A 26,669-nucleotide genomic window follows, 5' to 3' on the forward strand; every position below is an offset into this window, starting at 1 on the left:
ACCTGGGACCCTGGCGCTGTGAAGACACAGTGCTATCCACTTTTGCTACTGCGCTGCCCATAGATTTCATTGTGTAAATACAGTTAAACCTGCAGTGTGAGAAACCAGGGAGATGTTAACTAATGACAGGTCATGTGGCATGGTAGCGCAGTGGTTAACGCTTCTCTGGACCCGGGTTCGATCCCAGCCCCGGGTCACTGTCTGTGTGGAGTTTGCTCATTCTCCCCGTGTCTGCATGGGTCTCACCCCCACAACACAAAGATGTGCAGGTCAGGTGAATTGGCCACGCTAATTTGCCACTTAATTGGAAAAATAAAAAAACCTAATGAAAGAGTCCCTGTTGCGATGTTATTTTGTGACAAGTGTTTGATGTTAAAAGCACCTCTATCTAAATCAAACAGCTTTTTATTCATTAAACAGGACATTCACCCAATGAACTGTCCCAAGAGGAAGCTACTGGTACAGCTGTGCAGGTTCTAGGTGCAGCTTTCTGTAGTCATTTACTTACTCCCAGTATTGCTCACTTGGACCCTGGTGAGGAACGTAGATTTCTGATCCATTTGGACAAGTTTCATTGTTTACACGCAGCCATGTTGTATTCACAATTTCAGAATATCCGTGATCCAGAGTGAGATTGCAGAGTGGATCTGGAAAATGGGGAATGTGTTTTAGAATTCCATTTCACTGGGAATGAAGCTGCCATTTCTTGTGATATAATCAGGATCACTGGTACACTTTGACTGAATCAGTCCAATCCTGTTTATTACATAAGGTAGGTTACAGCTGGGTCAGGCCACATCATTGCAGTATGTACACATCACTCATGGTCTGATCTGAGCAACTGAGTGGGAGTGAACAGGCCATTTTAAAAATAATTGGCGGGATTGTCAGGTTCAGAGACTAAGGCCGCGATTCTCCCAAAGGGAAACAAACAGCCGACGCCGGAGTGAAACCCGGAGTGTTTCACTCCGGCGTCGGAGGCCGCTCCTCGCCCCCTATTCTCCCCCCTGGGGGGGCTAGGACGGGCGGGGCGTGAATTTCGAGCGCCGGGCCTTGACCCTTGCGTCAAAGCGGCGCACCGAGAATGACGCGGCCGGCAGCGCCTAAGTGACGTCAGCTGCGCATGTGCGGTTGCCGTCTTACCCTCTGCTGCCCCGCAAGACATGGCGGCTTGATCTTGCAGGGCGGCGGAGGGAAAAGAGTGCGTCTTTTAGAGACGCCGGCCCGACGATCGGTGGGCACCGATCGCGGGCCAGACATCTCATGAGCACGCCCGTGGTGCTCGATCCTCCCTCCACCCCCCACAGGCCCCACACGCACCGGTCGTGCGTTGTTCACGCCGGCAGCGACCAGGTGTGGTTGGCGCCGGCGTGAACCGGTCGGGTTCGGCAGGCCGCTCGGCCCACCCGGGCCGGAGAATCGGCGCTCGCCATGAGAAACGGCGAGCGGCGATTCTTCGAGCGGCCTGTCGCAAAACGCGACACGCCATTTTGGGGGGTGTGGGAGAATCACGGGGGGTGCCAGGGCGGCGTGTCGTGATTTGCCCAGCCCTCCCACGATTCTCCCCCCCCCCCGGCATGGGGTGCGGAGAATCACGCCCTAAGTGTTGATGCTGGGACAGTATCGGTGGATTTCTACAATAACAAAATTGGTGCCGGTCAAGGAGCAAGTCATGAACCGTTAATAGGCTTTCACCAATGCCACGTGGAACTTGACTGATTTCAATGAAGACCGGTGCTCGATTCACCGGGATCGGGATTACCATTGAATAGGCTGACAAATGCAGCCGTATATTTAGCACTTCACTCCCCACAGGCACTCATTCCAGCTGACAAGATGGCAGTATGAAGAGTGGCACCCGGGTTGGAGGATACAGAGCTGGAGATCCTGCTGGACGTCATGGAGAAGAGGCGGGCCACCCTGTTCCCCGGGGTCGGAAGGAGGCTGCCACCCACTGTCATGAACAGGGCCTGGGCGCATGTGGCAGTGATCGTGAGTGCCATGGGCCCCATTGCCAGTACCGGACAGCAGTGCTGGAAGAAGTTGCACAACCTCATCAGGGCAGCCAGGGTGAGCAGGCAACACAGTGCGCCTGGCACCAACTCCCCCCATCGTACACACCCCTAACACCAGTCCTCCCGCCCAACCCTTACACAGGGAGGGTAACTGAACTCCACCCGCCGGCAGTGCGCGCGCACCACATGCCAGTACCCATACCGCCCACCAGCTGTCCACCCTGTCTGCTGCACACATCCGACTGCCTAACACTGCATGCTTTCTGTCTCCCTCCCCCATCCCCCAAGAGAAGGCGACGCGCAACCAGAGAGAGAGGGAGAAGACCGGAGGGGGAGCGGCGGACATGTGGCCCCAGATCGTAGGGGAACGGCGGGCACTGGACCTGGTATGTTGGCCTGGAGAGAGGGCAGTCACCAAGGCATCAGGCAACCAAGTGATCCCCACTGTGTTGGGGCTTCCCTGTGTGTGGCACATGTGGTGCGACACCCACACACCCCCATACCTCCCTCATAGCACCCCCACAACCCGAAACTTCCCCCAGACCACCACCCCACAGCCTGCAGCACTCTCACACCACCTCACCTGCCCCAAACTCCCACCCTTACATCCCGCAGCACCCACACACCATCCCATCTCCCCCACGACACTACCCCACCCCACACCACCCACCACCATTCATCTTCTGTATTGCAGGATCTCCTGACGATCAGGAAAGCCTTTCTGGTGTCTCCTGCCCCCAGCCCCAACCCCAAGCAGATTCCAGCGATGGGGTGGCCATGGTAACTGAATAGAGCCCCCAAACACCAGCCTGAAGAACCCCGGAGCACCAGCTTGGGAATGACACCGACTTTCTGTCACTGCTGTTTCCAACACCCTCCACCATCCCAGAGATACTCACCTCAGTTGGGTACTTTAGTGAAGAGGCTTCTGGGGCACTATCTGGTGTGAACCACACACGTGCAGTGGTACATCAGGTGGAGGTAGGAACCCCGATGGTCAGAGGCCGGCCCAGCCCGGGGTCTAGCTGCCGGGTATCAGGCTTCTGGAAATGAGTCCCATCCATAATGGAGATGCAGTCACAGAGCGAGGGACCATATGAGGGGCTTTCAGCATCCATCCAGCACCTGCAAGTGCAGTTGGAGGAGTCCAATTGCCCATCGGGGCAGGAGGCAGTTCCGACCATGCCTGCCACCCAGCCAACACCGCACAGGTGGTGTCCTTGAGGGCAAAGGTATCGGCCATGGGTCAGGATGTCCAAGGCCTGGGAAAATATGTCCAGATAGCGGCCGAGGCACATGACCGGGCAGCCCTTTCGCAGGCAGCCATGCACCAGGGCCACTTAGACAGTAGAGCGGTGCTCCAGAGCGTGGTCCAGTCACAATGGGTCATTGCTGAGGGACTCGATAGCATTGCTCGGGCGCTAACTGACCTGAGCCAGTCCCTGAGGGAGGTGGCACAGTCATTGTGCTCCATGCCGAGAGCATGGGGACCCTAGTGAGCCGAGAGCAGGCCTCCTGGACTGGAACCTGTTGGCATGGGAGCCCCTGGAGATCCTCCATCTCAAGGAGTAGACCGGGGACTATCGGGCACCCAGAGTAAGAGGAGGTGATGGGGTCGGTGCCGGTGACTCCCACAGGGGAGGTACTGGAAGACTACAGCGTCTCAGGCTCCTCTTCTTGTGCAGTTGATAATTGTACCCACCGGGCAAATAGGGTCTCCGTGATGATTTGGATGCATCTGTGAGATCCTGCACAAGTCCCAACTTGGCGCTTGGAAGGATCCCATGGAGTAAATGTTCAGGGCGACCATCACCGAGACAGCCACCGCGGCGGCGGGTGTCCTTCCCCCATACCCCTGCGGTTACACGTGTGCCATAATCAAGCCGATAATGCCATCCTGTCCCCCGGCTCAGCCAGAACCTTCGATGGCATGCCTGGTCCGGCAGGCCCTCGAATGACAGGCACTTTCGGTACACACAAGGCCTGGTGCGGCGCCTCCTTCCCACCTCCTCTTCGGCCTGTTGGGCGGCCAGCTCTCCATCCTCAGTGACTGGCTCCTGTTTCTCTGGGGCAAGGTGCTATTCTGCAGGGTCCTTGCCAAGCAGCTCCTGCTCTTACAGCCTCAATGCGTCCCTCAGAACTGTGGCGGCCAGGCAGAATGAAAACATTCCTGGTTGGATTCCGATATCCACTGTGTGCAGAGGGAGGAAGCCAGGCTTCATAGAATCCCGACAGTGCAGAAGGCAGCCATGCAGTCTGCACCGGCCCTTGGAAAGAGCACCCTACTTAAGGCAATGGCTCCACCCCATCCCCGTAACCGAGTAACCCCACCTAACCTTTTGGACACTAAGGGCCAATTTATCATGGCCAATCCACCTAACCTGCACATCTTTGGACTGTGGGAGGAAACCGGAGCACCCGGAGGAAACCCACGCACACACGGGGAGGACGTGCAGACTCCGCACATTCCTTCCCGAGGCCGGAATTGAACCCGGGTCCTGGAACTGTGAGGCAGCAGTGCAAACCACTGTGCCACCGTGCCGCCTGAATATTAAACTTTTAATATAAATTTAAAGTTCCCAATTCTTTTTTTCCAATTAAGGGGAAATTTGTGTGGCCAATCTACCTACCCTGCACATCTTTAGGTTATGGGGGGGTGGGGAGAGACCCATGCAGACACAGGGAGAATGTGAAACTCCACACGGACAGTGACCCAAGCGGGGAATCGAACCCGGGTCCTCAGCATCATGAGGCAGCAGTCCTGCCCGAATCCATAGAATGTCTGCAGTGCAGAAAGAGGCATTTTGGTGTTTTATTTAAATGTTTTTAATTAAGGATTTTTTATGTTATACCAAACAAAGGTAATTGTGAACATACATCGAAAACAACAGAAAAGAAAAAAAATAGAAAATATAGATATACATCGGTTGTCTTTTGTTATTTGCATCGGATGTGGGTTCTTGTTTTGCGTTCTCCACCAGGTGCTTGCTTCCATCCGGGTCCCCAACCTTCCTCTCCCCCTTGGGCTGGATTCTCCCAAAATGGGACTATGTCCCCACGCCGGCTCTGGAGCTTCCTATAAAAAAGATCAGCCAATTCACTCACCTGCAGGGGGCTAGCAGGGTCCCAGAGTGATTCACGCAGCTTTAGCTGCGGATACGGGCCTCCGCATTTCTGGTTTTGAGTCCGTGCATGTGCAAGGCGGCAGCCTCCAGCGGATTCGGACCGCGGAGGCAGATAGGAAATGTGGGCTCCTCCCGATCGCGCACCCGAAGATCCTATCGGCCCAATATATCCCCCGGCCCGCCCATAAGCTCCCCCCCCCCCCCCCCCCCCCCCGGTGCCCAATCTCCCTGCCCCCCCACCACTGAGTCCGCAGCCGCCAAGCGAGCTTCATGATCGGCGATAGGTAGTGACAGCCACGCCATTGGGAACTCGGCCGGCCGGAAGCGGAGGATCGCTGGGCCGGCGTCTATCAATGGGCCCCCAGCCGAGCAGAGTACTTCGTGAACCCGCCGATTTTCGGGTCCCGGAGAATCGCCGGACTGGCGCTGGGCCCGATTTCCGCGTGAAATTGGATTCTCCGCTCCCGCGCCCAAACCCAATTTCGGCGCGGGGCTGCGGGGAATCCAGCCCTTTTCTTTTTGACCCCCCCTCTAATCGTTTGGCATGCCCTCTTTCCTCTTCAGCTCCTATATCTTGTCCTGTTTGGTTGGCGTGATGCCGTGTATTTTGTTGTTTGCTGAGTCTCGTTGGGGTCCCTGCTTCTTTGTTGCCTTTCCCCCCTTTCATTTGCATTCGTTGTCATGTCATAGCTTTCAGCTACTTGTGGTTCACTGGCTGTTGGCTGCAAGCAGGTCTTTGAATGTTTTGTGGAAGCCTTTTTCTGACAACCAGATGGCGAATTTGATTTTCTCCATCTGGAGAATAGGTTGATCAGCCAATCTGCAGCTTTCGGTGATGCTGCTGACCACCAGCCGAGCAGGATTCTCCGGTGGGCGATTAGGGAGACAAAAGCAAGGGCATCGGCCCTCCTCCCCATTAAGAGGTCTGGTTGTTCTGTGACCCGAAGACTGCAACTCTCGGGCATTGCCTCATCCTTGAACATTGCCTCAATGAAGGCTCTCCAGAACCTGACAAGACTGGGACTAGACCAGAACATGTGGGCGTGGTTGGCTGGGCCTCCTTGACACCGTTCGTATTCATCTCCGCCTCCGGGAAGAACCTGCTCATTGTGGTTCTCGTTAAGTGATCTCTCTGTGCCACTTTCAGCTGCATCAGGCTGAGCCTTGCGCACGTGGAGGTAGAGTTGACCCTGTGCAGTGCTTCGCTCCAGAGTCCCCACCCTATTTCGCCCTCCTCCTATTTTCCTCTTGTCTCGTTCAATGGTGTGTTTGCCCTTCCCAGCAGTCGCCCATACAGGTTGCCGCAGTTTCCATTCCCTAAGATGTCCATGTCTAAAGAACAAAGAACAAAGAAAAGTACAGCACAGGAACAGGCCCTTCGGCCCTCCAAGCCTGTGCCGACCATGCTGCCCATCTAAACTAAAATCTTTTACACTTCCTGGGTCCGTATCCCTCTATTCCTATCCTATTTAAGTATTTGTCAAGATGCCCCTTAAATGTCACTATCGTCCCTGTTTCCACCACCTCCTCCGGCAGCGAGTTCCAGGCACCCAACACCCACTATCCAGTAGGTCTTCTAGCAACGCCTATTGCAGTGGTCATGGATATTGTTTTCCTACATAAGAGGTTTTTGACTTGCATATATCTTCCCTCCTGTCAGCTGGAAAGTGTTTGTTAGTTCCTCATGTTGTCAGTCTGTTGTCAGTATAGAAGTCCCTAACAATCAGCCTCCCTCCGTCCTATCACCACCTTTTGAACGTTAATGCAGAGGAAGCCTTTACAGACATTTTGGTTAGTTGGTTCCATGACCAGAATGTTGCTATCACCACTTGGCTTGTTCGGTGGGGATGGGAGCTCTGCCGTGGCCAGGGCCTGGAGGGAGGTCCCTCTGCAGGAGTCCTCTCCATCCATTCAGGAAGACGATTAGCTCAGGTGTTCTCTCCGGATGGGGTCATTATCATTTTCAGCAGGTGCCTGATGTTCACTGTTAGCTGCCTATCCATGACAAAACCCATTTGGTCTCCTGCTACCACCTCTGGTATGCAGTCCTCCAATCTCCTGGCTAGGATTTTGGCCAGTGTTTTCACGTTCACATTTTGCAGCGAGATGAGTCTGTAGGACTCACATTCTTTGGGTTCTTTGTCTTTCTTCGGTATCAGCAAGATTGAGGCTTGTGCTAACATAGATGGCAGTGTGCCCCTCGCCAGTGAGTCTGTGAGCATCTCCTGCAGATGTGGGAACAGTGGTCATGAATTGTTTGTAGTCTGCCGGGAATCCATCAGGTCCCTGCGCCTTCCCTGCCTGCATGGAATTAATGCTCTCCATGACTTCTCCCAGTTCCATTGGGGCATCCAGGCCTCATTTCCTACCCTCCCCCACAATTGGTATGTCCAGTCCATCAAGGAACTGTTTCATCCCCAAGCTGGAGGCTCAGAGGTGTACAGCCCCAGGTAGAAGTCCTTGACTGCCTTGTTGACCTTTTCTGGCTTCGCTACTAATTTGCCTTTGTTATCCCTAATCTAAGCAATTTCCCTCATGGCTGCCTGCTTTCTCAGCGAGTGAGCTCCAGCAGGTGGCTGGCCTTGTCTCCGTGTTCGTCCAGGGTCCCCCGTGTCTGGCGGACTTGGTGCACTGCTTTCCTCGTGGAGGGCAGGTCACAGTCTATTTGTAGCTTTTTCTTCTCTGCCAAGTACTCTATGGTCGGGGGCCACGGAGTATCGCTGGTCAACCTCCAGTATGGAGTTGACTAGCTGTTACCTAACCACCTTCTCTTCCCTATCTCTCCATACTTTGTAAGCAATAACTTCAGCCCTGAGCATTAAAGCAGACCAAGTAGGCCAGCAGCACGGTTCAATTCCCGTACCAGCCTCCCCGGACAGGCGCCGGAATGTGGCGACTAGGGGCTTTTCACAGTAACTTAATTGAAGCCTACTCGTGACAATAAGCGATTCTCATTTCATTTTTCATTTATCATTTCATTTCATTTCATTTTCATTTCATTTTCAAAATCTCATCACAAAATTAATCACATTTTCATTAAAACTCAAGAATATTGACCAGACCAGCTTCCTTAGAACCAGCAGAGAAATAGGTGAGCACAGACATTGAGTAATTACCGCTATCCTTCTAAATCCTTCAAAAGGCCTATTACGGAAGATGTGGGAGGGTTCAATGCGGAGTCACAATTTTACCCCGCCTCACCGAGCCATAACAATATGGTGACTGTTTCAGAATTGCACACAGTTGCCCAATGATCTCTGATCTTATTATACAGACTGAAATAATGGGTGATGTCTGATATTACTGGATCCTATATGGTGGTGGGGGTGGAATATGTCTGATCCTGTTATCCAGAACAGGACATACTGTTTGAACATTATGCACACCATGAGAACATCTGAAATAGAACCCAGAAAGGCCATGCTGCCCTTAGAGATCCTATTGAAAACCATTAGGACTGTGTTGATGCTCAACTTTGCATTCCTGTATGATCTCCATGTATCCTGATTACCTTCCTGTCCAATAACATGTTGATCTTCTGTTTAAGGGTACATAATAACTAAACATCGATGGCCCATTCAGGTAGACAAGTCCAGAGATTCGCAACCCTCTGAGTGAAATATTGGGTCTCGCCATCCGAACTGCCTTCTGTCAGATTTTAGGGGGTATAACGATGGGTTGAGGAATCTCTCTTACACTTCACAGTTAAGAATTTGCATGGCAATTGCCAGAAGTGTTTACTTCCCCAATTGCATTGCAGTGGGAACCATCCGAAGATGCGATTTAAATCGTTAAGGATCCTGGATGGGTTGTGCTAATAGTTAATCAGAATATATTTGAAGAATTAGACCCCTTCGAACTTTTGCTTAACGATTGCAAGGACACAGACCCATTACGCCATTGGTCTATGGCATACACCCCCGACCCACGCCCCACAGATTCCTCTCTACCATGATATGGCAAGGATACACACCCCCCTTCAGATTTCATGGGCACGCACCCATGACCCAAATGCAACCAGACCCACCTTCGCCCCCGATCCACGACCATAACCCAACTCCCCACGTGCTGACTCGTGGTCCCAACTCAACCTCTCTTCCCGAACTGCAAAGCTGACATGACCCCCTACCCTCTCCCATTTCCCACTAACCTATGGACATGTCGGGAAGACTCCAACCTCCAACCGCTCCACACCACCTCGTGTGCCTGACCTCTGCACCCCCATTTCCTACATCTGCCCTGACCTCGGACGACCCCTTCGTTGACCTCTGAACCCTGTACCGCTGACCCCCCCGCCCACCTTTCATCTCCTCAACTTCCCCACTCCCTTCCTCAACATTCTCCACCACCTTCTCCCCACCCTATATAGCACGATGTACCTCTTCCCACCCACTTCCAAAACTCGGACCCCTCCCCACCCACAGTTCCAGTCTATATAATAAGGACAGATTGTGTGAGGGTTTAGAAGGGCAATTTTTTCACACAAACGATGGTGAGTATCTGGAACGAGCTGCCAAAGGCAGTAGTCGAGGCGGGTCCAATTTTGTTTTTTAAAAAGCGTTCAGACAGTTATATAGGTAAGATGGGTATAGAGGGATTATGGACCAAATGCGGGCAATTGCGACTAGTTTAGTGGCAAAAACTGGCGACATGGACAAGTTTGGCCAAAAGGCCTTTTTCTATGCTGTAAATCTCTATGACTCTTTAGCTCTATGACAATGAAGGTGGTCACTGAAACTATTGTCCAATTTTCTCTCCCATTCAGTCTGACAGAATGAAGAATAAACAGTGGGTCTCTATACTTTACCCAATAGACGTTCAGACAGTACCTTTGGGAGTCCTGCCGCATGTTTCATCTGCGCCCCACCAGCTGAAGCAGTCTGCCCACGGCAGGGGGGATTGGAAGGAGGCAAACAAGTAGAACAGGCTGTAGGCGATGATGCAGGTGTAGCATATGTCGGCAATTGCACTCAGAATGAACATTGTGATCCCCACACCTAAAATAGAACAACAAATAAGAAAATAGATTTGGAAACAGTTGATTTGAAATTGAAATCTTTGACGTTTATTCTGCAGAATTAATTCGCTTGAATCATCCACGCTCGCTATAATCTCAATCGTCTGCTCCTGGCTCTTTTGTCATGCATGCGGGTGTTCATGGTGAGGCAGGTAGGACATCTGGACACCATCGTTAAAAGGTCCCAAGACAAGCCTTCATTAACATTGAGAAGGATGAGCGGTCGGTGCCCAGGCCCTGCAGTGCAAGAAATGGTTTAATGATCTTATCTGTGCTGCGAGGGAAAGTGAACCTTCCACACTCCCAACCCAAACCACCACTCATTTGTGTTCATGAGATGGGACTTGGGGATTACTGGCAAGACCGGCATTTCTGTTTCCCGTTTCTAAATGCCCTTGACAAGTTGGTGGACTGCTGCCGCATAGAAATGCTGAGATCCATGTGCTGGGCTGTTAGTCAGGCAACTGCACGATTTTGACCCAGCAACAGTGAATGTGCAGCCATGGGACAGGTGCCGGCTGCCCTTGTCCTTCTGGTTGATCGAGCTCATGGGGTTGGAGAGTGCTGTTAACTGAGCCTTGGTGAGTTTCTGCAATGCACCTTGGACACGTTAACACTGCTGCCACTGTGCGTCAGTGGTGGAGAGCGCGAATGTTTGTGGATGGGTGCCATTCAAGGCGTTCCTTTGTCCAGGATGATGTTGAGTTCCTTGAGTGTTGTTGGAGCTGCGCTCATCCAGGCACACTCCCCATATGGTGGTCGCATTTTGGGGAGTTACAAAGGTGTTAGAATCAGCAGTGTGTGAGCTGCTCTTTCATCATACGTCCTCAAAATCCATTTATCTGACTTATGCAGCAGATGACACAATAAAAGGGAGAAAGAGAAGGCGAGAGAGAAGGTGTCTGTGCTAAGACCCCCCTCACTTAATTTGAGTAGAAAGCTTCCCAGCTAGCAGGGGAGGACCATGGCCATGCCTGTGCCGAGGGTAAGGTCAGCCTCTGCCGAGCATCTCGTGATTAAGTGGTCAAATTTCGGCAAATTTGGAAAATCAAAGTGATTGATGAGTGCAATGTTAGAACCAGCCGAGCCAGTCACTCATTCTCTCTTCTCTCCATTCCAGCAGGAAGTAACACCAGGAGTAAGTCCCAGTTCTAGGAGAAACATAAGAACTATGTCACATCAGCCCGACTATTACGGTGCTCACCTGCACCCTCCACCAATCCAGAGACAAATACTTTGGTGGATCATGTGCCTTGTTTAACCTCGGCAGGCAGTTTTGTTGTTCACCTCACAGGTACACAACCACAGCAAGTGGAGGCAATGACAGCCAAGACCTCTGGCACTAGCTCACAAGTAGGCTTACATGAACAGTGCAATGAAGTTACTGTGAAAAGCGCCTAGTCGGCACATTTCGGCGTCTGCTCGGGTACACAGATGGGGAATTCAGAATGTCCAATTCATCTAACAAGCACGCCTTTCAGGCAATGTGGGAGGAAAGCGGAGCACCTGGAGGAAACCCACACAGACACGGGGGGGGGGGGGGGGGGGGGGCGGAATGAGCAGACTCCACACAGACAGTGACCTAAGCCGGGAATCGAGCCTGGGACCGTGGCGCTGTGAAGCAACAGTCCTAACCACTGTGCTACCATGCTGATTTGGTAGAACACAAAACTGGAACGTCCCCCAAAGTCAAGAATTCTACTTATGCAGTGAAATAATCGTGGCCAATGAATGAGGGGGTAGGAATCCAGCAGATTTGGAGCGCTTTAATAAATAACAAAGGAAGACAAAGGAAGTACCAAGAGAAGCAAACAAAAAGCATTAAGTACTTACATTTGTGCCACAATTCATTAAGGTTCTTAAAAAAACAAGCTCATGCTTTATATCTAGAGGAATAGAATTGAAAGAAGTCCTGCGAAACCCGTATTCAATCTTGGTTGGACAACATTTGAAAACACAGAGCGGGATTTTACCGACCAACCCGCTGCTGCGTGTTTTTCGGCCCTTTTATTGTGGGCTGTCATCTGCTGCATAAAGTCAGATAAATGGATTTTGAGGACGTATGACAAAAGAGCAGGAGGCGTCCTGCCAACGGGATTTACTGGTCCTGCCGTTGTCAACGGGATTTCCTGCGTTTTTAATGAAATCTCAACCTCTCTGCAAAGAATGAATGTTTTGGTGAATAGTGGCACGGCAAAATCTCCTCCATTTCTTCCCAGGTTTCCGTGCCTGGCTTTCCCAGCTGTACCTCAGAAGATTAAATATCTTCTCCCCCATTATGCTTAGGAAGTTGAAGTTTTTGCATTCGCTGCGATCATGTTGGCTTGAACAAAATGGCAAAATTGCATCTTCATCTGCCTGTCTCTCCCTCTGCCTGTCTCTTCATCTGCCTGTCTCTTCATCCGCCTGTCTCTTCATCTGCCTGTCTCGTCATCTGCCTGTCTCTCCCTCTGCCTGTCTCTTCATCTGCCTGTCTCTTCATCTGCCTGTCTCTCTGTCTGCCTGTCTCTCCCTCTGCCTGTCTCTTCATCTGTCTGTCTCTTCATCTGCCTGTCTCTTCATCTGCCTGTCTCTCCCTCTGCCTGTCTCTTCATCTGCCTGTCTCTTCATCCGCCTGTCTCTTCATCCGCCTGTCTCGTCATCTGCCTGTCTCTCCCTCTGCCTGTCTCTTCATCTGCCTGTCTCTTCATCTGCCTGTTTCTTCATCTGCCTGTCTCTTCATCTGTCTGTCTCTTCATCTGCCTGTCTTGTCATCTGCCTGTCTCTCCCTCTGCCTGTCTCTTCATCTGCCTGTCTCTTCATCTGCCTGTCTCTCCGTCTGCCTGTCCCTTCGTCAGCCTGTCTCTTCGTCAGCCTGTCTCTCCATCTGCCTGTCTCTTTGTCTGCCTGTCTCTCCGTTTGCCTGTCTCTCCGTCTGCCTACCTCTTCATCTGACTGTCTCTCTGTCTGCCTGTCCCTTCGTCAGCCTGTCCCTTCGTCAGCCTGTCCCTTCGCCAGCCTGTCTCTCCATCTGCCTGTCACTTTGTCTGCCTGTCTCTCCGTTTGCCTGTCTCTCCATCTGCCTACCTCTTCATCTGCCTGTCTCTCTGTCTGCCTGTCTCTCCGTCTGCCTGTCCCTTCGTCAGCCTGTCTCTCCGTTTGCCTGTCTCTCCATCTGGCTACCTCTTCATGTGCCTGTCTCTCTGTCTGCCTGTCCCTTCGTCAGCCTGTCTCTCCGTTTGCCTGTCTCTCCATCTGCCTGTCTCTTTGTCTGCCTGTCTCTATCTATCTCTGTTGGTCAGTCCACACTATCAGTCCGTCAATCCGTCTGAACCATCTTTCAGCTATTCAGAAATATTTTTATTTCAATCCTTCCCGACAAAGATAAACAAAATTCTCTTCATTCTCTTCTTTCATTGGCCATGATTATTGTATGATTCGATAATGTGAATATAGAGATCCCAAAGCGGTGGGAAATCCCGCGCCATGCAAAAAAAAACGGTCCCTCGTTCTGATGCTTCAGTCCTCCGCCGGCAGTGAGCTACACACCTCCCACTGGCAGGAGGATGCAAACGGGTCATTTGAAATCATTTGCATCCGATTAACGGGTTGGACACTGGATTCTCCACGTGATGCTCCAGTTTTCTGGCCGGGATTCAAGTGGACCTGGATTGGCACAAGTATTTGCCACAGTGTGGCTCTGACGCGGTGGACCTCGTGATGGGTCAACAGGGCATATGTTTAAGGTAGGTGACCCAAGGTCAAAGAAAGGGTCCTCTTCCCACCCCACAATGCAAATCCTGTCAATGCCACCCCTCCCAGAACTCCCAATCAGACCCCCCCATCAGATGCCCCCATTTCAGAGACCCCCATATCAGAGACCCATCTTATCAGAAACCCACCATATCAGAGACACCCCCCCCCCCCCCCCCCCCCCAGTCAGTCACCCGTGCCTGGAAACTAAAGAGTAATCCAGACAGAAACTAAGAAAATCAATGATTTTTCACTCAGCTGCTGCCTCAGACAGATGTCTAGCAGCAGCAGTTGTTACTTCTTGGAAAGCCAAACTACATCAGCATGCTTTTGACCTCCTTAGATTGTTTGATCTGCGAGGTTTCTATTCACTTTCAAAGACCAACACTGTTCAGTAGGTTGTAATCGACAGGGTAACAGCTTCCAGACGGCCAGTTGTCTGGATTTTTTTTTTTCATTTCCCTTCACTCTTGAATAGATCTCACGTGCCCCGCTGTGAAGCTAACCACAATGTTTATGAACATCTAAGAGATAAGGGGCAGGACTCTCTGTTTCAGAAATTAAGTCAGAGTGACATGGGAGCACAGCGGTTAGCACTGCTGCCTCACAGCTCCAGGGACCTGGGTTCAATTCCGACCTCGGATGACTATCTGTGTGGAGTTTGCACTTTCTCTCTGTATCCTTCCTCCGAGTGCTCCGGTTTCCTCCCACAGTCCAAAGATGTGCAAATTTGGTGGATTGGCCATGCTAAATTGTCCATTGGTTTTCAAAAAGGTTAAGTAGGGGATAGATTGGAGGCATGGGCATAAGTAGGGTGCTCTTTCCAAGGGCCGGTGCAGACTCGATGGGCCGAATGGCATCCTTCCGCACTGTAAACGTTATAATTCCAAGTACTGACGTCGGGACTGAATCGCGAGTGTTCTACGGTCACAGTCGGGGAGGCGTTCCCGTAGCAATGCAGGACATGCCATTAGGCCAGTGACAGCGCCACATGGAACTAGTGCAGTTCCAACACACGCCGGCATGTGATTCACGACGTTCGGGATTGGCACTAAAGAGCCTGACAAACTGCAGCCACATATAAGCCCTCCACTCCCCACACACTCTCACTCCAGTGACAAAGAAGGCCGTCACCGGGGTTTGCTGGTGCAGAGCTGGAGTCATTGCTGGATGCTGAGGAGGAGAGGCGGGACGCCCTGTTCTCCGGGGAGGGTGGAAGGCTGCCAACCACGACGTCAACCGGGCCTGGGCAGGGTCGGCATAAGCTGTGAGCACCATAGGCCCCACGCCAGGACCGAGCAGCAGTGCAGGAAGAAGCTGCGTAAACTCCTCAATGTGGCCAGGGTGACTCACTACCTCCCTGGCACCCACCCCCCCTCGCTCAGTACAATGCACAACCCAGAAACTCCCACCGCCTCTATGTGGGCACCCACCAGGCGGACCGGTAGTCAGTGCTGGATGAGGTTGGGCAACCCCCCCACCCACCCCCTCCAAGGCCAGCCAGGGTGAGTCACCACCACCGTGCACCTAGTGCCAACCCCCATCTCATACACCCTTAGCACCCCTTCTACCCACCCCCCCCCCCCCCCCAGAGGCGATCGAACCTCATCCACCGGCAAGCACCCCATTGCACATGCCAACACCCATACTGCCAACCATGGCCTATGCCCGGCTCACACAGGCCACAAGCTGCGGATTGCTTGTGCGACCTGCATGGGAGTGTCTCACACTCTGCATTCTTGGGCTCCTGAGTCGAAGGTGCCCCACGACTGCAGGGAGCGGGAGAAGACCGGTGGGGAAGGGGGGGGGGGGTTCTTCACCGTGATGGACAAGCAGTGGGGTAGCCGTCGAGGCTTCTATTCAGTTTCAAAGAGAAATAGAGACCTCAATCAGAGACCCCCATTTAACCCCCTATTAGACATCCCCATCATAGATCCCCTATTAGAGCCCCCCATCAGAGACCTTCACCAGAGACCCCCAAAGACATCCTCTTCAGAGCTCGCCATCAGACCCTCACGGTAGAGATACATCAGGGACCCCATCGGGAGGTTCTGCTATATGAGGGGGGTGGGGGTCTCTGATATGGAGGCCGCTTATATGGGGGTCTGATGCGGAGTCCAATGGTGGTCTCTACAATGGGGAAGTCTCAGATATTGGGTCTCTATGGGGGACTGCTTGGAGGTCTCTGTTGTGGGTGCCTGATGGGGGTGCCTGATATGGCAGTCTCTGATATGGGGGTGCCTGCTATGGGGGATGGGGGTCGATGATATGAGGGTTTGATGGGGGCGTTAATTACGGCGGTCTGGTGGGGAGTCATTGGGGGGGGGGGGTCAAGTCACCGTTGTGTGCGTGTGTTGTGTACTGGGAGGGTGGGGGGGGGGTTGGTGAAACAGCAATTCTCGTGGTGATGGTGGAGGGTGAAGATGCCCCTCCTTGTCAGCGGTGGCTGGGGGGTGGTGGGGGGAGCGGCAGGATTTCACGTTGCGGGAGGAGGGTGGGCCAGCTGCCAGATGTTGGTATCGGGTCGCCCGCTCAAAATGGCGGCCAGGCAGCAAGATTTGGAAGGGAATCCCTTTACCTTCCCACCATGAATAGATTTGCATGGCAAGTGAGAGGGAATTGTTCCCGGTCACCATTCCCAGCGCCAGTGCAGACCAGGAGCGATTCTACCGGGGGCGATTCTCTGTCGTCGAACGCTGAAATCAGGAAACATGATTGGGCGGAGAATCGGTTCCGATGCCGAAATTGCGGCAGATATGGATTTCATGCCAAATTACAATTCGCTGTCGCCTCAACAGCGGGTCAATGTGTTCCAGAACGCCCTTGGAATATCAGTGAATAACAGTGAGGTTCGCTTGTGCTTTTAAAAATCATGAAACCGGCGTCGTGGCCGATGAGGGAGAGAGAGGAGGTAGGACATGGAGAGCGCGACTGTGGGTTGCTGGGCCGGACACTGGCTGGGCTGGCTAGGGGTGGGGGTGTGGTGAATGTATTGCTGTAACAATTCACCATATGATTATCTGTATTTCGCTGTTGCCCATTTGGGCTCCACCTATGGTACTGCCTATAAAGTAGCATGCTGGGGCCTGTGTGGGCTCCGCCCCTGACTCCACCCCTTGAGGGGAGGTATAAAGAGCAGTCGCCCTGTAGGCGGCTCCCACTAGCAGACCAGTCGCAGGCAGGCACTGTTCTAGCCGATTAAAGCCACACCTGGTTTCGTGTGAATTGATGGTCGCAACAGGGGGACAGTGACCAGTGACCCCCAAGGTTCAGGTGCCTGGATTGCTCTGGAGGGGCCCTCCAGTATGACGCTGAGAGGGTCGCCCGCATTGTGACGGCCTGCTACATCCTCCACAACATCGCACAGCAGAGGGGCGATGTGTTGGAGGAGGATGAGGAATGCCAGGCCTCGTCCGACGAGATCGATGCGGGGAGAGGGCGAGGATGGATAGGATATGGAGCCAAGGCAGGCACAGGAAGCCTCACGACATGTGTGTCAGGGGCGGCGCGCACGGGTCGTTCTGATTCACCGATTGGGGACGGAACCTGGCCAGGGGCACGGACATTGCATCCCACTTCTACCCCCATCTACCCCCTCCCCCAGGCCACCCTCCGTGATATATACCTACCGCACTGCAGCGTGGGAGCCCTGGGTCCCTGAGCCCTGGGTCGACAGTAACAGAGGATCAGAGGGGCAGCACGGTAGCATTGTGGATAGCACAATTGCTTAACAGCTCCAGGGTCCCAGGTTCGATTCCGGCTTGGGTCACTGTCTGTGCGGAGTCTGCACATCCTCCCCTTGTGTGCGTGGGTTTCCTCCGGGTGCTCCGGTTTCCTCCCACAGTCCAAAGATGTGCAGGTTAGGTGGATTGGCCATGATAAATTGCCCTTGGTGTCCAAAATTGCCCTTAGTGTTGGGTGGGGTTACTGGGTTATGGGGATAGGGTGGAGGTGTTGACATTGGGTAGGGTGCTCTTTCCAAGAGCCGGTGCAGATTCGACGGGCCGAATGGCCTCCTTCTGCACTGTAAATTCTATGGTAATCTATGATAATCTGGCCCATGAGGTGGAGGATGATGACAGCCTGCTCTGTGATGAACTCTGGTGCTCCACATCGTTTGACAATGTCTGACCCCAGCCCAAAGGGGCTGGTTTAGCACACTGGGCTAAATCGCTGGCTTTGAAAGCAGACCAAGGCAGGCCAGCAGCACGGTTCAATTCCCGTACCAGCCTCCCCGAACAGGCGCCGCAATGTGGCGACTAGGGACTTTTCACAATAACTTAATTGAAGCCTACTCGTGACAATAAGCGATTTTCATTTCATTTCAAGTAGCACTTTCCACCGTCCACCTGGGTGATCCCTGCATGCGAGCTAGTCATCACACTGTGCCATTGGATTTCTGGGGTGGCGGTAGTAGGGACGGTGGGGGGGTGGAGGATGGGAAGCCCATCCCACAACTTCCACACCTCTCAACCCCCCCCCCCCTCAACCCCTCTCTGGCCAGCTCAGGCCAACCCACCCCTCACACCCATCTGACAGAGCCACAAGGCAGGTTGTAACAGTGTTAACGGGTATTTAATGTGCACAAGTATTTACAGATCCGTGCCCTAGCCCCAATAACTAAATTGTGCCCTGCACCCATGCTAACTCAACTGGTGAGTATCTCAACTGTCTAGATGGATCCCCAGATGGTACAGCAGGAGTTAGGCGGCCTACTGTGATTCCCGTCCTGTGACAAGGGTTCCTGTTGGTGGGTGTCTTGTGGGGTGTCCGGGCCTGGATGGGCTCGGCTGCTGCCCGGGTGTCCCAGGTGGCTGGTGCTGCCCTGTTCTACCCATTGCCCACCAGATGCGCCAGGAACATGAGGGGGGAGCCCAAGGTGCTCTGGCGATCCGGTACCTCCACGGCGGGAGTCACCGGCACGGGTTCCATCACCTCATCCTCCCTTGGGTTGCCCGATGGCCCCTGGGCTACTGCATGCCCCCAAACCATTGTAAAAACTGTGCCCTTTCACGACAGAAAAACAGTGAAAGGGCCACATATTCAAAGCCCTGCAGGGGGTTAGAAGGGAGCTGACGTGAAACCAGCAGCTTTTGCCCAGCACATCCGGGTCAGAGGCCACGCATGCGCACGGCGGCGGCCTCCAGCAGCTGCTCCGTATTCCATGGCGGACTCGGACCGCGGGGCTGGACCTCCCAAATAGTGCCTCTGACCGGCCCTGACCGCCCATCCAAAAATACCCCGGGCCCTCATGAGGCCCCCCGCCTTCTCTCCGATCGGCTCGCCCCCGACCATGCCGGCCACGGACTGAGTCACGCGAGTATCCCGAACAGCAGGACTATGAGTGGCCCACGTCGTCGGGACTTTGGCTGATGGGTGGCGGAGAATGGCACGGCGGCGGCCTCCAGCCATGGCCGCAGGTAGGTGATACACCGCGAGAGTATGGCGCTTTTCGGGGCCCGGAGAATCGGGGAACCGGCGCCAGTCCCGATTCCGTGCGCGGATGTGGATTCTCCGCCCTGGCTCCGATTTCGGTGTCGGGCTGCGGAGAATCCAGCCCCTATCTTTCTTTCTCCAGTATTTTCGACTCACTACATTACCTCCTCCATTTCTGTAAGCCAGGTAAGGGAATCTCCAGACCGTTCCCAAGGCCCACAGCCAAACCGATCACTGAGAGCAAGTAGTCAGTCTTCGAGGACCAGTTGCCCCGCTCCACATTCTCATCACTTTCAGCAACAAATTCATTGGTGACAGCCTGGGGGAGGGGGTGGGGGTGGGGGGAGAGACAAAATTGACAGCTCAGAAAGTAGCCATTCTCAGACTGGAATTCAAACATAAAGTACAGTTTTGACCTACGACAGAAACACTATGTTATTCTATATTTAACAGCAATCAACTGGCAGTGTGCAAACACTGAGCCCCAAAGATGCATCACAAGGCTTCTGGCAGCTTAAGCTAGATGGAGCGAGCACATGCTTGTGTACGTTCAAAACACCTTTTGGGCTTCCTGCGGAGGCTGTTTGGCATAATTTCGGCATCTGATATTTTTAATCGCAGTATGGAGCACGTAGACACACTGTGACTCTCTGTTCCAGTTACACTGAGACTCTCTGTTCCAGTGACACTGAGACTCTCTGTTCCAGTGTCACTGAGCCTCTCTGTTCCAGTGACACTGAGACTCTCTGTTCCAGTTACACTGAGACTCTCTGTTCCAGTTACACTGAGACTCTCTGTTCCAGTGACACTGAGACTCTCTGTTCCAGTTACACTGAGACTCTCTGTTCCAGTGACACTGAGACTCTCTGTTCCAGTGACACTGAGACTCTCTGTTCCAGTTACACTGAGACTCTCTGTTCCAGTGACACTGAGTGTGGAGCTAACAATTATACTCAAAGCCGAGAGACTAGTACAATAGAGGCTTTATTGCTGTACGATGTTGTCCCTCCATCTGCAACAGTAGACTAAGGGTCTGAGCAGCTCTCATACATTTATACATAAGCTCCCTGTGGGCGGAGATAGCCGGCAGGGGCTGACCGGAGGAACCTGTATTACAGGTACAGGCATACATCCCCCTACTGCAGTACACATAACTACAGTGGTTACAGAATGATCATCAAACGTACCCTCTGGAGGATACAGTGAGTAATTTAATCAATAAGTGACTGTAAACTGATGTAAAACTCTGATAGACTTTTCTTCAACAGCACCTTTGACATTGAATTAGGGAAATGGTTCTCGAGCAGCCTGGAACTTTGGAAACAAAATAACTCAGCTGAAAGGACTCCATGCTCTGAAATTGGGCTTGCAAGTGAGATTCAATGGAGTCTTCTGCTAAAGTCCGAATATCTGCCTTCAGCTTCCAGGCCTTTTCACTTGCATTTTCTCTACATCTTCAACTTCACTTCTCTCAAAGCAAAATTCCATTTAAATATTTTCTTAGTTTTCCATCAGCGAGTTATTTCAGCATTTTAGTGAGGTTGAAAGTTTTTGGATCCTCAGCTGCCACGACTTTGGGAGGGTGCTGGTTGCAGAATGATGTCTCTTAAAGATATGGGGCAGGTTTCTCCGAACCCCCGCCGGGTCGGAGAATCACCAGGGGGCGGTGTGAATCCCGCCCTTGCCGGCTGCCGAATTCTCCGCCGCCAGGGATTTGGAGGAGCGGGAATCGCACCGTGCCAGTTGCCGGCCGCTGGCAGCAGCTCCCCCCCCCCGGCAGTTCTCCGGCTCACGATGGGCCAAGAGCCAGCCCATTTCCGGCCAGTCCCGCTGGCGTAAATTAGAGTAGGTACTTATTGGCGGGTCCTGGCTGCGCGGGCGGCCTCCGGGGTCCTTGGGGGGGGGGGGGTGCGGGGGGAATCTGGCCCTGGGAGGTGCCCCCATGGTGGCCTGGCCCACGATTGGGGCCCACCGATCCGCGGGTGGGCCTGTGCCGTGGGGGCACTGTATTCCTCCGCGTCGGCTGCTGTGGTTCTCCGCGATGGCCGACGCTGAGATTATCCTCCCTTGTGCATGTGCTAGGATGATGCCAGCACACGCTGGCGGTCCCGCGCATGCGCCAACTCGCGCCGGCCGGAGGAGGCCCTTTGGCACCGGTTGGCATGGCACCAAGCGCCTTCCGTGCCGGCCGGTGGGGTGCAAACAACTCCGGCGGCGGACTAGCCCCTGAAGGTGCGTGGCCCGATGCCGGAGTGGTTCACCCCACGCCTCGGCGCCGGAGTTGCCCGCCCCGCCAGTTCATGGAGAATCCTGCCCATGTTTGCAGTCTTCATTCGGTTAACTAAGTCTTTATTAACAAATAGAACTATTTCAACATGTACAGTAAAGGGCATAGGCTTTTTCGATACTTCAGTCTTTCCCATTTGTGCTCAAAACCACATGGACCCCTGGGTCTAGATCATGTACCTTCTTCCATCACTGTGTGAGCGGTATTGCACTTAGACTCGCGTTAACCCCGAATGTGTCAGACACTCATACCACAGTAATCAGAATTATTGAAATAGGTTTTCCTCTGTCTGAACATAGCCCAAAAGACAATGCTGTACTCTTAACGAAGGTACATCAAACATGCAGCAAATTAAACAAATGAAACATCACCAGACACAATGGCTAAATAATAGACTCGAAATTCGACCCATTATATTGTTGTGTTTACCTCAGCATCAGCCAGTTTGGAGAAGTCTGACTGGCTTCCAATGTAGAATTCAATTCCTTTATAGGCTCCCTCCAGGGTAAGGCCTCGGATCAGGAGTATGATCAGAACCACATAAGGGAATGTTGCAGTGAAATAAACCACCTGACCAGGGAGACGAGCTTGTTAGAATTTCCTGCATTACTGGTACAACATTTACAGCATTGAATCCAACTGAATGGTAAACTGATTGGATTGTAATCAAATTAGAGAATGAATCAAAAAACAATTGGAGGAATAATAGCAAGATAGATAGTAAAATGAACACTGAGACACATATTGTAACAGAAGTTAAACCGCATAAATCAAGCTTATTTATGTCTCAGAAAAGTAACTGATTTAAGTACACAGAGAGTGCTGAATATATTTCACTCCTCGAATTTCTGCCATTCTTAATGTCCAGAGGAATCTCAATTCAAGCAAATAAAACCATGAACCTAATCTGCTCAATCACTGAGCCAGTCTTGTCCAGCCTTCCAGATCAATTGGGAACTTACCCAAAATCCCTGAATCAGGGAATGCAGCCCTTAGAATGGCGGGCACATTTCAGAGATTTGGGGCAATTGCTGCTGTTCTTTCACCCCAGGAGAAAGAGCTTCAGATGTCACTCAGGCCTGGGGAGGGATTCTCTGAAAATGGTGCTATGTCTCCACGTCGGCGAGACAATGGGCGCGAATCACTCTGGGCTTCCTTGGAGAAAGTCTGTTGGAAGGGGGCTTGCAAGGCCCCGGAGTAATCCACGCAGCTCCGGGTGGCGATACGGGGCCCTGCACTTCCAGTCCACACAACGGTGGGACGGACCAGACAGCAAGCCGGCCCCCACAATATAGCCCCTCCCCCCCAGATCACGCGCGCCTGCCGATCGATGGCCCCCGATCGGAACTCTGGCTGCCCTGGAGGGCTCCCACCCCCCACCCCGGCAAACGATCCCCCTGACCCCCACCAGGGCGGCCGCGGACTGGGTTTTCAGCCAGCCCTCCGAGCTCCCGCCGGGTGAAACCACGAGGGAACCACGCCGGTGGGAACTCGGCCAATTGCCGCGGGGGCCTCTTTCAATGGCCCCCGACCGGCGCCGCATCGACCGCGTGCGCATGACTGCCTGCAATTCTCCAGTCCGCGGAGAATTGAGGGAAGGCATCGGACCCAATCACAGGTCCGACGCCCTATTCTTCACCCCCCGCGCCGAGCGTGATTTCGGCGCAGGGGCTCGGAGACTCTCGCCCCTGAAGTGCTCATAAATTATGGATCTCCCACTCCTCAAAGAGTCACCGTTGCTATCAGCTGTGAGATAAACCTACCCAATTCACTTATTATTCATGAATTCTCGTTTTATTCTTGGAGAAATTTGTACTTTATCATTAGTTTTAAATCTGTTCATCACCAATAATTTTACCTTTCCTGAAGATTTGATTCCTTTCGATAACACTGCCCCAATTATCAGCCGGGCCAGGAGCAGATACAGGGCTAAATACCAGACGATCTCCCCAGTCTCATCCATTGAACTGGTACGGCGTAAAACCACTTTACTAAATAAAATAACAACATCTTGTATGAGGATAATGTTCATCACATACACCGTCTATTTGAATAAATATTTAAGGGCAGTAGATAAGCAATTCCACAACCAGTGGATCGTATTTAAGCTCCGCAGTCCTGCTACATCCATACCTCAATCATAGAATTTACAGTGCAGAAGGAGGCCATTCAGCCCATCGAGTCTGCATTGGTTTTTGGAAAGAGCACCCTACCCAAGCCCACATCTCCACCCTATCCCCATTACCCAGTTACCCCACCCAACACTAAGGGCAATTTTGGTCACTAAGGACAATTTATCATGGCTAATCCACCTAAGATCCGCACATCTTTGGACTGTGGGAGGAAACCGGAGCACCCGGAGGAAACCCACGTACACACGGGGAGATCGTGCAGACTCTGCACAGACAGTGACCCAAACCGGGAATCAAACCTGGGACCCTGGAGCTGTGAAGCAACAGTGCTAACCACAATGCTACCGAGCTGCCCATAAATGGTGTTGCAAAATTGAACAACTAACTGGAGGAGGCTTCACAAATATTACCATCCTCAATGATGGGGGAGCCTCACACATCAATGCAAAAGATAAATGTAGTAGTGGCACCTTTAAGGAAGTGAGTCTCAGAGGATCATGTGACCCCCAATCACCCAATGGGCCTGGAACATGCGAACCCTTGGGGTGAAGCACAGATTTCCCAATTAGTGAGGAGTTTGGAGTCTTAGAAAATGGTATCTTTTATCTCACTCTCTGTATATCGTTTCTTACTTTAATGAACCATTCATTTGTTAATCTACCTGGCGGTCGCCTGTTTTTCAGGAAATTATATTGGCAAAGAGGATCAATTATTATCAGACCAAGCTAGAGTCACAGGCTAATGTTACAGACACTCGGCGGTTGTGGCAAGGCCGAAACAACATAACGGGCTACAAAACGAAGCCGAGCAGTATCTCCAGCAGCAGCACACCCCTCCCCAATGAACTCAATGCTCAGTTCAAGCAGGAAACCAACGATCTGCTGTCAAGTCCCCCAGCAGCCACTAGCACACCAATACCCACCATCACAGCTTCCAAAGTCAGATCGGCCTTCCTGAAAGTGAACCCTCGGAAGACGATGCATCCGTATGGGATCCCTGGCCGTGCACTCAGAGCCTGCGCGGACCAGCTGGCAGATGTGTTCACAGACATCTTTAACCTGTCTTTACTCCGCTCCAAGGTCCCCACCTGCTTCAAGAAGACCACCATTATACCAGTGACAAAGAAGAACCAGGTGACGTGCCTCAATGACTATCGTCTGACGGCCCTGACTTCAGTCGTAATGAAGTGCTTCGAGAGGTTGGTCTTGAAGCGCATCAACTCCATACTCCCAGAATGCCTTTATCCACTGCAATTTGCATACTGCCACAACCGGTCTATAGCAGACGCCATCTCCCTGGCCATATCCCTAGAGCATCACAACAGCAAGGACTCCTACATTAGACTCCTATTTATTGTCACAAGTGGGCTTCAATGAAGTTACTGTGAAAAGCCCCTAGTCGCCACATTCCGGCGCCTGTCCGGGGAGGCAGGTACGGGAATCAAACCGTGCTGCTGGCCTGCTTGGTCTGCTTTAAAAGCCAGCGATTTAGCCGAGTGAGCTAAACCAGCCCCTATTGGGGGTCAAGGGCCTAGTATCAAGGGCCAGGATTGGCTTCACCAAATTAAATTAAATTAGATAGAAACCTTCCAAATTAGGAGGTATTCATTTTTTTTAAATATAAATTTAGATTACCCAATTATTTTTTCCAATTAAGGGGCAATTTAGCGTGTCCAATCCACCTACTCTGCACATTTTTGGGTTGTGAGGGCGAAACCCACGCAGACACGGGGATAATGTGCAAACTCCACACGGACAGTGACCCAGAGCCGGGATCTAACCTGGGACCTCACGCCGAGAGGCGGTTGTGCTAACCACTAGGCCACCGTGCTGCCCTATTAGGAGGTATTCATGGCGTCTTCAAAAAATATCAGGAGGTTTCCCGAGACAGGTTTGACAAGATACCTTACTTCAAAGATACTTAAATCAAAGGTTTACGTGGATCCAGAGGCCTCACCCAAGTTTTTGAGAGCTCACTAAGTCCTCAATGTCTGAAATGAGAAGGCTGAGCCTGAACCCAAGTGACTAGAAGAATTAGGTATCATCAAACCGGTACAGTTTTTGGAGTGGGCAGCTCCAATCGTGCCAGTGCTGAAGCCAGATAGAACCATCAGGATATCAGGGATGACAAGCTAATCAGCCAGCCAAATTGGACCAATTTGCTAATACCAAGAATTGAAGATTTATACGCTAAATTATAAGGAGGCTTAACTTGTACCAACTTAATATGAGTCATGCGTACCAACAATCAGGGTTAAAATTACTCTTCCAGGGAATTTGTTACCATAAGCACAAACAAAGGCTTACCACTATACATGGTTACCCTTCAGAGTCTGTGCAATATTCTAGCACACGATTGAAAGTTTACTACAGGGTCTACCCAAGGTAATTGAAAGACTGTGAACAGTAAGCAGGCCTGTGAAAGTTTAATCCTCTGTTTGAAAGGCTGGGAAAAGTCCAGTCTGATATCTCTCGTGAGAATCCTAAAAGGTCCTGAAGACCAGGCCCTTCTCCCTCCCTATACCACAGCCAGAAACCCTGCACAAAGACCAGACAAACAGTTGAAAGGCAGCTATAAACTCTCAGGTATGGAATTCTGATACTATCTCAGAGAGACTGAGAGTCAATCTGGTTTCGGCCGGTATAAGTGAAGGGGACTCTCCAAAGGAATTCCTGCAGCTTACGAGGTCAAAATAAAGGCAGATTCTAAAAGATCCAAACCAACCACTGGTTTTCAACACCTCACATTCTGAGAAGGTGACCGCTTACAAAAACCTCACCCTCAGCAACGGAGATTCTCATCTCTCGTCACATTTAACCCCCATTAATTTGATCAAAAAATCTGAGAACATGCACTAACAGATTCAAAAACAGCTTCTTCCTCAGTGTTACCAGGCTCCTGAATGACCCTCTTTTAGACTGACTT

General features: G+C 52.1%; 1 pseudogene; it reads right to left on the reverse strand.

The window, feature by feature from the left end:
• Nucleotides 1-26,669, reverse strand: part of LOC119951476 — a 93,994-nt pseudogene that overhangs the window by 44,404 nt on the left and 22,921 nt on the right.

This window comes from Scyliorhinus canicula, chromosome 17 (assembly GCF_902713615.1).
Source record: "Scyliorhinus canicula chromosome 17, sScyCan1.1, whole genome shotgun sequence".
In the NCBI taxonomy this organism is placed as follows: Eukaryota; Metazoa; Chordata; class Chondrichthyes; order Carcharhiniformes; family Scyliorhinidae; genus Scyliorhinus; species Scyliorhinus canicula.